This window comes from Phyllobates terribilis, unplaced genomic scaffold (assembly GCF_046119375.1).
Source record: "Phyllobates terribilis strain yellow unplaced genomic scaffold, ASM4611937v1 Scaffold_2__4_contigs__length_985480577, whole genome shotgun sequence".
Lineage (NCBI taxonomy): Eukaryota > Metazoa > Chordata > Amphibia > Anura > Dendrobatidae > Phyllobates > Phyllobates terribilis.
The window spans coordinates 135,494,634-135,507,968 of NW_027362762.1; the positions used below are offsets into that span (position 1 = coordinate 135,494,634).

The 13,335-nt window shown below is 44.9% G+C and overlaps 1 protein-coding gene across 2 annotated transcripts in view; it reads left to right on the plus strand.

Annotated features, from left to right (window-relative positions):
* The first annotated feature begins 1,766 nt into the window (after positions 1–1,766).
* The window catches only part of LIMA1 (LIM domain and actin binding 1), a 50,115-nt gene continuing 38,546 nt past the window's right edge, over positions 1,767–13,335 (plus strand). The window contains exon 1 of one of the 2 annotated variants that reach the window (XM_073662790.1): positions 1,767–1,929. The gene's annotated coding sequence lies outside the window, so the exon portion shown is untranslated. The remainder of the gene's footprint in view (positions 1,930–13,335) is intronic. The other variant, XM_073662796.1, reaches the window with a different exon arrangement.

Consider the following 13,335-nt stretch of genomic DNA (forward strand, 5'->3'; position numbering starts at 1 on the left):
TGGGCGTCTTGGTTAATAGCAAATTAAATTGGAGTGCCCAGTGTCAGGCAGCAGCTGCGAAGGCAAATAGAGTCATGGCATGCATCAGAAGAGGAATAGGGGCATATGATGAGAACATTGTTCTTCCTCTGTATAAAGCGCTGGTAAGGCCGCACTTAGAATATTGTGCACAGTTCTGGGCTCCGGTGCTCAGGATAGACATATTGGAGCTAGAGAGGGTACAAAGGAGGGCGACTAAGGTAATAAAGGGAATGGAGGGACTAGAATACCCAGAGAGGTTGTCAAAATTAGGCCTATTTACGTTGGAAAAGAGAAGGCTTAGGGGAGACCTCATAAACATGTATAAATACATCAGGGGGCAGTACAGAGATCTCTCCCATGACCTGTTTATACCAAGGATGGTGACAAAGACGAGGGGGCACACTATGCGTCTGGAGGAAAGGAGGTTCCTGCACCAGCATAGAAGGGGATTCTTTACGGTCAGAGCCGTGAGACTCTGGAACTCTCTGGGAGAGGAAGTGGTGATGTCCAACTCACTTAACGAGTTCAAGAGAGGCCTGGACGCCTTTCTTGAGAACAATAAAATTACATCTTATGCTTAGTTAATTAATCCAGGGATTTAATCTGACTGCCAGATTGGAGCCGGGAAGTGAATTTTTCCTCAATGATGTAAATTGGCCTATACCGCATGTTTTGTTTTTTTTTGCCTTCCCCTGGATCAACGCTGCGGAATAGCTGCAGTGCACAAGAAATAGGCTGAACTGGATGGACGCTTGTCTTTTTTCGGCCTTATAAACTATGTAACTATGTATTTAAACTTTGCTCACTTATACACGACGGCCTCTATACACACCCATCTATACACCAGCCCCTATACACACCTGTCTATATACACCAGCCCCTATACACACCCGTCTATACACCAGACCCTATACACGACGGCCTCTATACACACCCGTCTATACACCAGACCCTATACACGACGGCCTCTATACACACCCGTCTATACACCAGACCCTATACACGACGTCCTCTATACACACCCGTCTATACACCAGACCCTATACACGACGTCCTCTATACACACCTGTCTATACACCAGACCCTATACACGACGGCCTCTATACACACCCGTCTATACACCAGACCCTATACACGACGTCCTCTATACACACCCGTCTATACACCAGACCCTATACACGACGTCCTCTATACACACCTGTCTATATACACCAGCCCCTATACACACCCGTCTATACACCAGACCCTATACACGACGGCCTCTATACACACCCGTCTATACACCAGACCCTATACACGACGTCCTCTATACACACCCGTCTATACACCAGACCCTATACACGACGGCCTCTATACACACCCGTCTATACACCAGACCCTATACACGACGGCCTCTATACACACCCGTCTATACACCAGACCCTATACACGACGGCCTCTATACACACCCGTCTATACACCAGACCCTATACACGACGGCCTCTATACACACCCGTCTATACACCAGACCCTATACACGACGGCCTCTATACACACCCGTCTATACACCAGACCCTATACACGACGGCCTCTATACACACCCGTCTATACACCAGCCCCTATACACACCCGTCTTCCACGTCGGCCCCTATACATAAAGCTCGGTGTCACTATGAGGCTCCCTGCTCCTGCTCAGCCCGCAGCAGCCTCTGCAGTCCCGCTGATCTCCTGCAGGCGGCGCTGTGTCTCTCCGGCTGTATATGAGGCGCTGGCGGCCGGTGACGTCGCAGAGTAGGCGGCCGGTGCAGGTGCTGAGTTGTGCGGGGTCGGAGCAGGTGCGGGTATCGCGGTGGAAGAGCTCACAACCGGTAAACGGTGACTACACATCCACGGGACGGAGGAAGAGTGCGGGGAGCCGGGCTGTCTGAGGTGAGCGGCGGCGACATGATGTGATTGCACCCAGAGGAGCTGGTGTTACCGGGAGAAGGTGGAGGACTGGTAACTTTCCACCTATTTTCCGTCTCCTTTGCTGCCTGGGCGTTGTGGGACTTGTAGTCCTACCAGTGGCCAGTCCCCAGCCTGCATCTGTACGGTTATTATATAGTACATATGGAATAACTGCTGTATGTGACCTGTGTCTTATCTATCTGCAAATTGCTGGGAAATGGCAGCTATAGCCTCTTCTAGTCCAGGTGCGGTGTATGGTGTCATCTGGTTTAGGGGGAATTTTTTTGTTTTTTCCTACTGCTGATTTTTTGGTGTAGAGGAAAGCTCCTGTACCTGCCCCAGGTGAGGAGGGCAGAGCGGGCTGTAATGGCGGCTCCTGGCTCATCACTGTATATCGGTGACTTACAATCCGTCCTGATGATGCATCTCAATACTGTACATATATAAATGGCCGCCCGGGTGTGAGTCTTACCTATAGACGTACAGCTGTTCACATGGACCCATGTCTGGGGAACTACTCCGCCCAACATCCACTTTCACTGGGTGACAATGCACTGCGCATGAAGATCTGCTCCGTGCCCTACAGATGGCTTACATTGACTTGGACAGGAGAGATGATAAGTGCACAGTGTGACCTGCGACCTACAGTGTAATCCTAGCAGGTGGGATGGCGGTAACCTGAGAACCGCTGTCCTGCCGCACCTGTATCCCTATCACTAGTATCTGCCGTCTCAAGTAGCTGGGAGTCTTACTGTAAGACAATGGAGCCTATTACTGTAATATTACAGATCTGATCCCATGCACTTATTTTCTGAGTATTTCCATAATCTACAGATTTACTTTTAATATATTTGGCTGCTAGGGAATCTGCACACAGGTTTTTTCCCCCCTTTGCTGTGGATGCTCTACAAAATCTTCCTGAACAACTCTCCCTATTTCTAGGGGTAATCTACGTTGCTGTTCATACCAGGATTTTTTTTTTTTTTTTCCCGAAGAGGTTTTGAAAAACAGCTGTAGGAAGAAAAAAAAAATGTCTGAAAAGAAACGTCTCCAAGTAGGCAGTGTCCTATCAGAAGGCTGCAAAGAACCCTTCAGGAAAGTAGCTCTTCTAAACCACTTTAGGGAATGAGAAACTTACATCTTGGTTCTTAAACGCTTCAAAAATCTCCGTATGCACTTAGCTTTTCCTTGACTGACCCTACACTTGTGTGATATAATTGTACAAAAAATTCTTTAACCTGTCCTAATCATATGTGGGAGAATCCTAAAAGGTTATTCCCACCTGAGATATTCAGATTAGACTAACCCCTGGATAGTAATTCCAGTTTCAGCCACAAAAATCACAGATTGAGATTAACCCTTTAAATTTTATTGCTTAGTACTTGTTTCACTCCTCCTCCGATCTCTAAGGACTTGTGCAGACATCCATGTATCACGGACAGCAATGCCCAGACTGGCCGCAGGTTGAGCTTCACATGTTTCTATGATGCCGATACTCTGGTTGGGACACACTGCCAGTCCGTGCATTGTGGTCTGTGATTGGACAGAGATCCATGGATGTCTCCATGAGGCCTTGTGTTGGGTCCATATACAGTAGCGTTGTACAACCTTTTATGGACCAGGGGCCACAAGGTCAGATTGAACTAACCCAATGGGCCGTCATGAAACATCACGACATGGACATCTATTATGTGAGATTCCTAAAATTGGAATCGGCACCCATCGGGAGGATAGAGCTCCTCTACTCTCCATTATGGAAAATACAAGTGTGGCCACCAGACACTTGGGCATATCTGGGACCAGCTAAGTTGAGGGCCGCACAGAAAGGCATTGATGGTCACTTGGTCCCTGGCGTACAGGTTGTGCACCCCTTCTCTAGAGACTGGTACCACTGACTCACAACAACTCCACTTTTGGTTGTAATCTTGGCTCAGGACAGCTTATCCTGTGCAGACGTGACCAGATTCATGAGTGAAGGGGGCTAATAGCTGAGCCAGCCCTCTTTGTCTATCCATCAGCTGTGACAGAGAAGGGTGTTGAGCAATCCCATGAAATGTGGCAGTCAGCCGGCTCTGCACACCACGCAGCCCTGATGTGCCCATACAGGAAATGCCACCTTGTCAAGCACCGGACCAGAAGTGGGGCCACCTGACTTCAGGGGCACCTGGCCTAATAGCTATGCTGTGTTAGTAGGTTGCGTCGCTTGCTTTTTAGAACTCCTTACATATGTTGTTGTGTGGGTTTTTTTTTTTTTTTTTAGGTCCTCTAATTGCTCATGGGAAACCACTTCATGATAACATTTTAACGTTGACTTCTCTCTGAATACTGTGCAACCATGGGGAAGAAGCAGCTTTGTGGCTTGTGCACATGGTGCCTGAGAGGGAGACCCTGTGGCTGCGTACCTTGGAGGTGTAGATGTCCATTGTGTGCCATATGTTCAGACTGTATTGGAGGTATCTACTCCCCCCTCCCCCCCCCCCCCCCCCACCTCCGCAAAACTGGATTTGTGCATATATGTGCTGACTTGACAATAGCCTATAATGGTGCCGACAGCGAACGTGTGCTCTGACTTGCATCATTTTCAGGCGTGTACGAATCCCATTTTGCTGGGGGAGGTTTGTACGTAAACCCTGACAGGACCAACGGATGAGTGGTAAAACGCGATGTTAAGGGACTAAATGGCCCAGATTAACTTGCATATACAGATGGCACTCGCTCCCTACGGTAGCGCATACATTCGGATGCAAGCACGACGGGGCCAACGAATGGGTGCCAGGACTAAGTGTGAAGGATAGTGGTGGGGTCACTACTGGCATGTAAAATGCCCTGAACCTGAAAGCCTATTTATAACACAGAAGTCTTATGATCACTAGATCTGTTAATTGGTTTTGATGTCTTGTTTATCTGTAGTTGGTATAGATCAGATGGGTTTCTGTAAAATGTCTGTCAAGTTCAAGGTGTTAAGACCCCCATTCACACTAGCTGTCTGTGGCCAAATCCCCCAGGTCTCGACACTGAACGCTCCTATGTTCTTAGACTGTGCCAGACTTCTTACAGGAGGATTAAAGGATCCAACAGACTGGATCCATCTTCTCCCTGACCTCTGTTGATGGTGAGTTGGGAGTCTCCCATACATGATAATGTCGGCCGATATTTTCTGGTTTGGCAGACATCAGACTAATGTGTAATGAGTTGTTTAGCCCCATCTCAGCTAGTCATGGCTGAGACGGAAGCAGCAGAGCATGGTGAACTACGTGACTTCTGTAACTCGTTGAGGATGGATGCATTGCTTGATGATGTGAATTGGCCCTTAAATTCACATTCTGAGCAATAGCTGTATTTAATAAACAAAAAATAAACCGCACCAAGAACCAAAGTCTCACCTACACGGTCAGTCTGCTTACCTTAAGTGCAACTGTCACTTTGTAAGACTTTTTCTATATTGTAGGCTCTTAGTAGTGTTGCTGGTAAGTGGTGGTCTGGGTCCTGAGACCCCCACCAGTCAAGCCAAAATAACGCTATGATGCGCACACAGTGGTGTATGGGTTCATTAGTAAGTCTGTGGGTCCGAACACAGCAATGCGAATGTAGAGGCTTCTACACCGTTCTGTACACGTAGCCCCTCACAGCGGTGTCAGGACCCAGACCCCACCAATTAGCTCAGAGCCTATAAAAAGTTTTATGAAGTGACGAGCCACATTCAGTATTTGTAAGCCAATATCAAGAATGGAACAATCAGAAGAAAAGTATAATAGAAACGCGTCACCATTTCTGTTTTTTTTTTTTTTTTTTCACCCACTCGTTTTTTTTTCTTACAAATGCTGATATAAAACACTTAATTTAGGAGGCCATTACAAAAACAGCTGAGGACAGCTATGTTGCACGGTTAAGTACCCTAGAAAGGAGTGGTAGTTAGAGGTTGGCCGGCCACTACCTTTTTTTTTTTTTTTTTTTTTTTTTTTTCCCCCTCCCCTCTGTGATGGCCTTCTGTCTGTTGCTGGCAGTGACCGTATGTTCTCAAATGCTGCCGGTACACAGCAGTCCTGCCATTTTTATAGTGTTCGTGTCTGGGTACTGCAGATCCATCCCCTTTTCAAATGAATAAGAGGTGGATGTATAGTACCCGGTCACAGCCACTATATTTTTAATGGAGCTGCTGTGTTCCGACTGAGAACTTCCAGCTGTACCCCACCATTCAGATATTTATGGCCATCTTAAGGCTAGGCCATCAATAAAAAAAAAAAGTGTCAGTCCTATAAGGAAAAGCGTAGCAATGCTACACTGTTAGCATAACTCCTGAGTTGTAGAATCTGCATAACTCGTTTTGCTGTATCTGCATTTTTATGGTAGTCCCACACGGCATGGCACAGCTGGGACTGTCCATCTAGGTTACCCCACCTGGCTGGGACCTAAAAGCAGTTATTCCTGAATTGGACACAAAACAGAAATGGGAATAACACTCTTAAGCTACATTCACACATCGATTGCTGTTTTTACATTCGTCAGAAACTGCCCATTTTCCGCTTGCATGTTGTCTGTTTTACATCCTTGTTGAATCCATATTTTATTCTTCTTAATATAATTGTAGTGTTTATAGGAATTTGTATTTTCTTTCATAGCCGGACACAAAGGACTCTTATGCTGTCAGCTTCTACCTCAGTTGATGTTCTTGTGTTTAGTTTTGCCATTGTTTATAAATGTGTTATGTAATCATCATTGTTACTTTTTATTATTCAAATAGTTTGATTATGGGGAAAAAGAGGACCGCACATAAACGTGTACAACGGATGTGTGCATGCAACCTTTAGCGGCGCTGTCAGTATGATCAACCTTCCTAAGCAGTTTATGTGGACATTGTAGGTCATAGATAATCAAATGTAATAGGTTGATATCTGATGTCTTATTCCAGAGAAATCCACTTTCTTATTGTTATGTAAATTAGCTTTTAAAATCTATGGCCCGCACACAGATCTCCCTGAGAATTTGCTTCCAAAGATTACTTTAAACTAAAGAGGACTTTATCTGTGTGAGACATTCAATGAGTCTGCTCTCCTGATTTCACTGCCGAGCTGTATGATTATAACTAACACAGTACAGCAGAGCTGAGCTTTACCTCATTACAAATATCTGCAGTTGTAGCTCTGATCTCAGTGCTGGCAGCTCGGCTGTATTCCCCTGCCTCCACCCCCTCCCTACTCCCTACCACTGAGATGAAAGCTGAAAAAGTTAGTTGTAGTTAAACACAGCTATGCAACAGAGCTGGCAAAAGTCAGAGGAGAGCTATAACTACAGGTGTTTATAATTAACACAGCAGAGCTTTGTTTGCCTCATTACAATCACACACCGCTCTGCAGTGTTATGAGGAGAGCCGAGGGTGACCATTACACCTCTCGTAGTGGTAACGCCCCATTTCGTTTAAATAACGTTTTAGATGCAGATTCTTGTGGAGATCTGTGTTTGGTTCAGGGATCTTAACAGCTCACTTACATATTGCAGAGAAATCCATCAAATAGCAGATATCAAGGTATCATTTTATTCAGCTTCCTGTGACCTACATGCCCATATAGACTTCTTAGGAGCGGTGATCCTACTGACAGATTCCCTTTAAGCATCCCATACACTTTAGGTGGCTGTCGGCCGAATGATCATCCAACACTCCTGTGTTCTCTGAGAGCTGTTGTCAGATATCTATTGCAATGTATCTCAGGGAGAACAAAATGGTTTGCAGTCAGAAATTGGACATGCTGGAAATATAACTCCCCGAACAAAAATTATTCTGTGGCCCTCATATAAATTGGACTACTGGCTGAGCCCATTGACTGGCAGGATTAGACTGTTAGTCTAATGTTTTCTGGGGGACTTTGTGCCTCATTCATACATCCCTCCCCCATTATTTTTTGAGTCATTAGATAAAAAACAAACAACAATTTTGAGTAATTGTTTTGGAGACACACGGTGTGCAGAAACACTGACGTATGAACAGCACCCTAGATTAATGAGTGCATGTTTTATCCATGAAAACTGATGTCTGAATGAGACATAAAGCCTCATGTAGATGGCTGTGATTTTTCTTATTAAAAGCACAGACTGTTCATCGATATTTTGGATCTGACTTTCATTGGTGACTTTTCTAATATGAATAAACTTACAAATTTCAAAGCTTCCCCCTATACATTAGTGTTAATTAAAGCATGTACACCAAGGTTGAGGACTTGGTAAGCCAAACTTCCGCCTCCTCAATTTCCATGCCTCCGACTCCCTCACACACGGCTCATGTTTAAGTGATAAATTTACTGTAGCATAGATTCATGTAGACCAGGGGTCTCAAACTCTGCTGGGTATATGGGCCGCACATGGAAAAAATTTGAATTTGGGGGGCCGCATTCTTTGTTCAATGTGACATTTTTAGTGATACCATTTTTTTGTATACACCTTTTGAACATTTTTGCCGTGTTTATTTTTTATGGCTTGGGTCGTTATGGATGTGGCGATAATAAACGTGCACTTTTTTGTGTTTACTTTAGTTTACATATAAAACAGCATTTTAGTGCCCAATATTTTTTCATGCTTTATTTTATTTTTTATTTTTTTTACAATTTTATTTCCCTCAATTGGCCACATACAGTAATATTGTCTTACAATTAGCATCATATAGTAATAATGGAAAACATCTTGTAGTAATGTGCCCCATCCAGGTCCCCATCCTGTGGCTATGTGCCCCATCCAGGTCCCCATCCTGTGGCTATGTGCCCCATCCAGGTCCCCATCCTGTGGCTATGTGCCCCATCCAGGTCCCCATCTTGTGGCTATGTGCCCCATCCAGGTCCCCATCCTGTGGCTATGTTTTCCCTGTGCTGTTCTTCACACACATAAAATAGAAAAAAAAGATGATTCTCACCTGTCCTCCGTTCCCTCGGCGTCCTTCCTGCAGATGTGGCCCGCAGGCACCACAGAGTCAGACCCCTTGACGATCCCGACCTGGTCCAGGAGGAGCCGCCGACAGCAGCGCTGCATTGCCGCACAGAGACTGTCTCCCAGCACAGCATTTCCAATGTCAGCCGCCGGCCAATCAGAGGCCAGCAGCTGACATCTGCATATGGCAATGACGTCATACTCGCTGCGCCGACACGCAGATATCAGCTGCTGGCCTCTGATTGGCCGGCAGCTGGCATTGGAAATGCAGTGCTGGGAAACAGTCTCTGTGCGGCAATGCAGCGCTGCTGTCGGCGGCTCCTCCTGGACAAGGTCGGGATCATCAAGGGGTCTGTGCCTGCGGGCCGCATAAAGCAGCCTCAGGGGTCGCGTGTTTGAGACCCCTGATCTAGACCCTTAGATCAGGAATAGGACAGACATTTATAGGACATTTCATAACTTTCCCAAATTCTTATGAAAAAATATTCCCCACAAACTGCATTGAACTACTCTACCCAATTTATTATATATTTTAGGAGTCGGTCCATTTTATACTGACTCCACCAAAATGGGCTCCAACTCCACAGCCCTGGTACACTGCTGCCATCTATGCGTGGTTTGAGATTTGCACTGACCATACACTTGTTATAATAAAAAAAACAAACAAACGTGGACGTGCCCCATAGACTATGAAGGGTTCACGAAAACTGACGTCTCGGTGAGGCATTAAGCTGCTCCTGGCAATTATCATTTTCGGCTTCGCCCAGAGTGTCACTTACAGCTTATCACTTGAAACAATGACTCATTTCTGACAAGATGGAAATATCCCAATCCTTTTTATGAATTGTCCTTTTTGTTTGAGTGTTACTCCTTTACTAGTTGTTGGCATATGGAGAGACGGATATTATATAGGGACATCCTATATCCCTGTTCCCATTTTCAGTTCCCATTATTTTGTGTACAAAGAAGCACCTTTCTGACTTTGGAGTTCCTCTTTGTGTTTTCCCCCCTTCCCACCAACCTACTGGATCCTGTGTCTTCTCAGATTCTGTAACATGGAAAATGTTAGAATAAACTAATTGCTTTCTTGAAAGGTTACGGACATTTGTCTGCTTTTTATCGTGGCCTTTCCTTTGCTCGTATAGCAGGAAGCCTTCTTCTGATGTGCAGCGCTACATGATGGAGTTAACAGCATGCTGGTACGCTGATGACAAATCGTACAGGAATGAGGGCAGCTATCCACATAATGCTCATTGTGGTCACCGGGCGGTGACAAGTTTGTCTGGTTTTTAACACTGCAGGTTATGTTTCACCCGTATATACAGTATATTTACGCGGTATTTCTCCTGCTCCGATGATGGCTTCTTCATGTATTTGGGTTATTTGTACCGCTGACATCTGCCTCCTGTCCTGATGTCTGCTATGGAAAGGGATACTTGTATTACTCATGGCTTCTCGTCGGGTTTCTGGAGCAAGTTTATTTTATGGGAGTTCATGGGTGTGTCTGAGGCTTGGTATTGATTAGAGGAAGAATAAGGTCTTATTATGTGTAATATCTGGTTAACTTGTGCCAGTGTGGAAAATGTTTATTCATTGTGTTTATGTAGTGGGTGTACAGGTGTGGGGTGATGCCTCTGCAGCTGGACATCAAATATCTGTTCAATCAATGACTAATTGGGATCCTTCAATAAAATGGAGGATTGGGCATTTTGAAACTCAACATTTCAGTCTTTTTGTTCCCAACATTTTTGTGGAAAAGTCTGGAGACCCCCACCCCTTGCCCATGCACATAAGATCACAGGCTGATCCTTCAGGTCGCTTGTGGTCCGTTTATACACTCATATAATCTGTCCGTGTGCCCCATGGTTGCTGTACCAATGCACATGGCCAGTTTTCCTCATGGACTGATGGTTTGCATGGAAAAAAACACTATTTTGGCCTGTACACATGATGCAGATTTGTTGCTTTGTGTTTCTGCACCGAAACCTGAAGGATTTCCTGATGCCAGCAAAGTGAATGTGAATCCTGAAGTCTCATGCACACGCTGCTTACTTTTGACTTGCAGACTTAAATCTGCAGCATGTCAATTTGTTGAGCGTTTTTGCTGCTGATTTCACTCATACTATGAGTGGAGGAAAAATCTGTACCAAAAATGCGTATATTCAGAGGCGATTGAACAGTTTTCCTATACATCTGTCCATGCACTGCCAAAGTGCTGCTCCGTTTTAAGCTTCATGTAAATTTTAATGGCCTTTTTCCAAATCTCTGAGAAGTTTTCTATGATGCTTTCATCATGAGTGTCTTTTACTGACTGCTGCAATCTCAGGATCATACATCCATGCCTAGAATCTCCCGTAAGAGTGAACCTTTACAAATGGAGTTTTCTCATGCTATCCTGATACAAGTAATGAAGCTCTTCATTACTTGTATCGGGGTGCTTAAGATAAAACACATACTGGACCGCTCAGGGGTTCTGTGCATGTTGGGGTACGTGCCCACGATCAGGAATGGCAGCGTTTTGGGCGCAGCTCACATACCATGAGAAAAAGGAATATTTCCAGCTTCTTAAATAGTCCAAAAATCCTTTTATTGTAAAAAAAAACTTTATAAAATCAGATTCCATAGTCATGTTATATAGCCAGGGCAACGCGTTTCGAACGCAAGGCTTGCGTTCTTTGTCAAGACTGTCTTGACAAAGAACGCAAGCTTTGCGTTCGAAACGCGTTGCCCTGGCTATATAACATGACTATGGAATCTGATTTTATAAAGTCTTTTTGGACTATTTAAGAAGCTGGAAATCTTCCTTTTTCTCACGTTATGGAATCACTGTGAGCTCAGGTGAGCTGGTGAAACTCTCCTTTTCCATTAGCAGCTCACATACGCTGCTTCCAAAACGCTGCGTTGTACAGTACAAGCACGGTGGATGGGATTTATGAAATCCCATGCTCACAGTGCTTGTTTTTAATGCTAAACAGACATAAGAAAGGAATCCCAGTTAATAATCCATATACAAAACTTTATTCAAAAAATGAGGATACATATAGAGGGACGATAATTAACATGCCTGTGGAAATTAGGGGCGCACGTCCCATACAGGAATTAATCAAAAGACGGTCTCAGAATGTAGGCACCATAATGTACCATAAACATGATTGCTATATTGGAACACCCAATTTGGCCTCAGATATACACAATGTTGGCAAAATGTCACGCATTGTAAGCATCACTTAATCATACATGCTGATATAAACACAATTAATCAAGGTCCCAGAATATCCCTCATTTACATAGAGAAGTGACAGCCAAAGGGGTAAGAGAATCTTTGGATGGGCGCCCCAACGCGTGTTTTCAGCTAAGCCTTCGTCCCTTTTTTTTTCTTTAAAATTCTGCGTGAACTCCCCTGCGGCGTGGGTTTGAGCCGCAGCATGTCAATTTCTGAGGCGGAGACGCTGAGTCTCTGCTACAGATTTTGACCGATTGAACTTCATTGCAGGCAGTGGATCTGCATGTATTGACAATACAAGTGCGGCTTTGGACTCAGTAAAAATACGATGCGCTGCTGGTTCCTGGTCGTGGGGACGTAGCCTAAGATATGGATAGGTTTAGAAAAGATCAATACAGAAAAGCATACAGAAACTGGGTAAAGACATTGACCCCAATTCATCAAGACTGGGGATTTTTTTTCACTGGTGTTGATGGGGTGTGTAGGAGTCAAATGCTCCAGATTCATTAAGAGCTTCTTCATGAATCAGGAGCGTTTCAAGAGTGTTGTGTGCCTCCCTGCGCCATGCCAGAAATCTGAATCCAGTCGCCAACTGGAGTAAGATTTCTGGCATAAGTGACAGCACATCCAGCCATGATTACACACCGTGGCATTACACCCATTTTAACAGTCAGGAGAATTTAGTTTGATAAAGTCTCAAAAATGTTTAATCTCCAAATTACATAAAATGTACTTATCAAAGCAATTTACACCAGAACTCTGCTGAAAATTCTTTGATGCATTGGAGCCATTGCTTGTCACAACAGAGAGGTCATGGCATGGTTTGCAATCTTAAAGTTGTTGAAACACTGGCTGCACCTCCTAGACGTGGCATAGAAGGATCTGCCATCAGATTACTGGGTAGCCAAGTGATTAACACCCCTCAAGTGACTGCAACAGACCTGCATTGTGATTTGGTGGCTCTAGGCCAGGGATGTCAAACTTAAACATGCAGAAGGCCAAAATGAAAAACTGGGACAAAGTCGAGGGGCCAACCAGTGTGCGGCATAATGGGCCCCCCACATAGCCCTCTGTGCGGCATAATGGGCCCCCCACATAGAGGTGGCGGTTCTGGTGTCGCGGGCCTAATATAACCACCCTGTGGGCCAGATTTGGCCCACGGGCTGGAGTTTGACACGTATGCTCTAGTCGCTGAGGCTTCTGTTTGTTCATTAAGGCCTCATTCAGATGCCTGTGAATCGCGTACTTGTCTT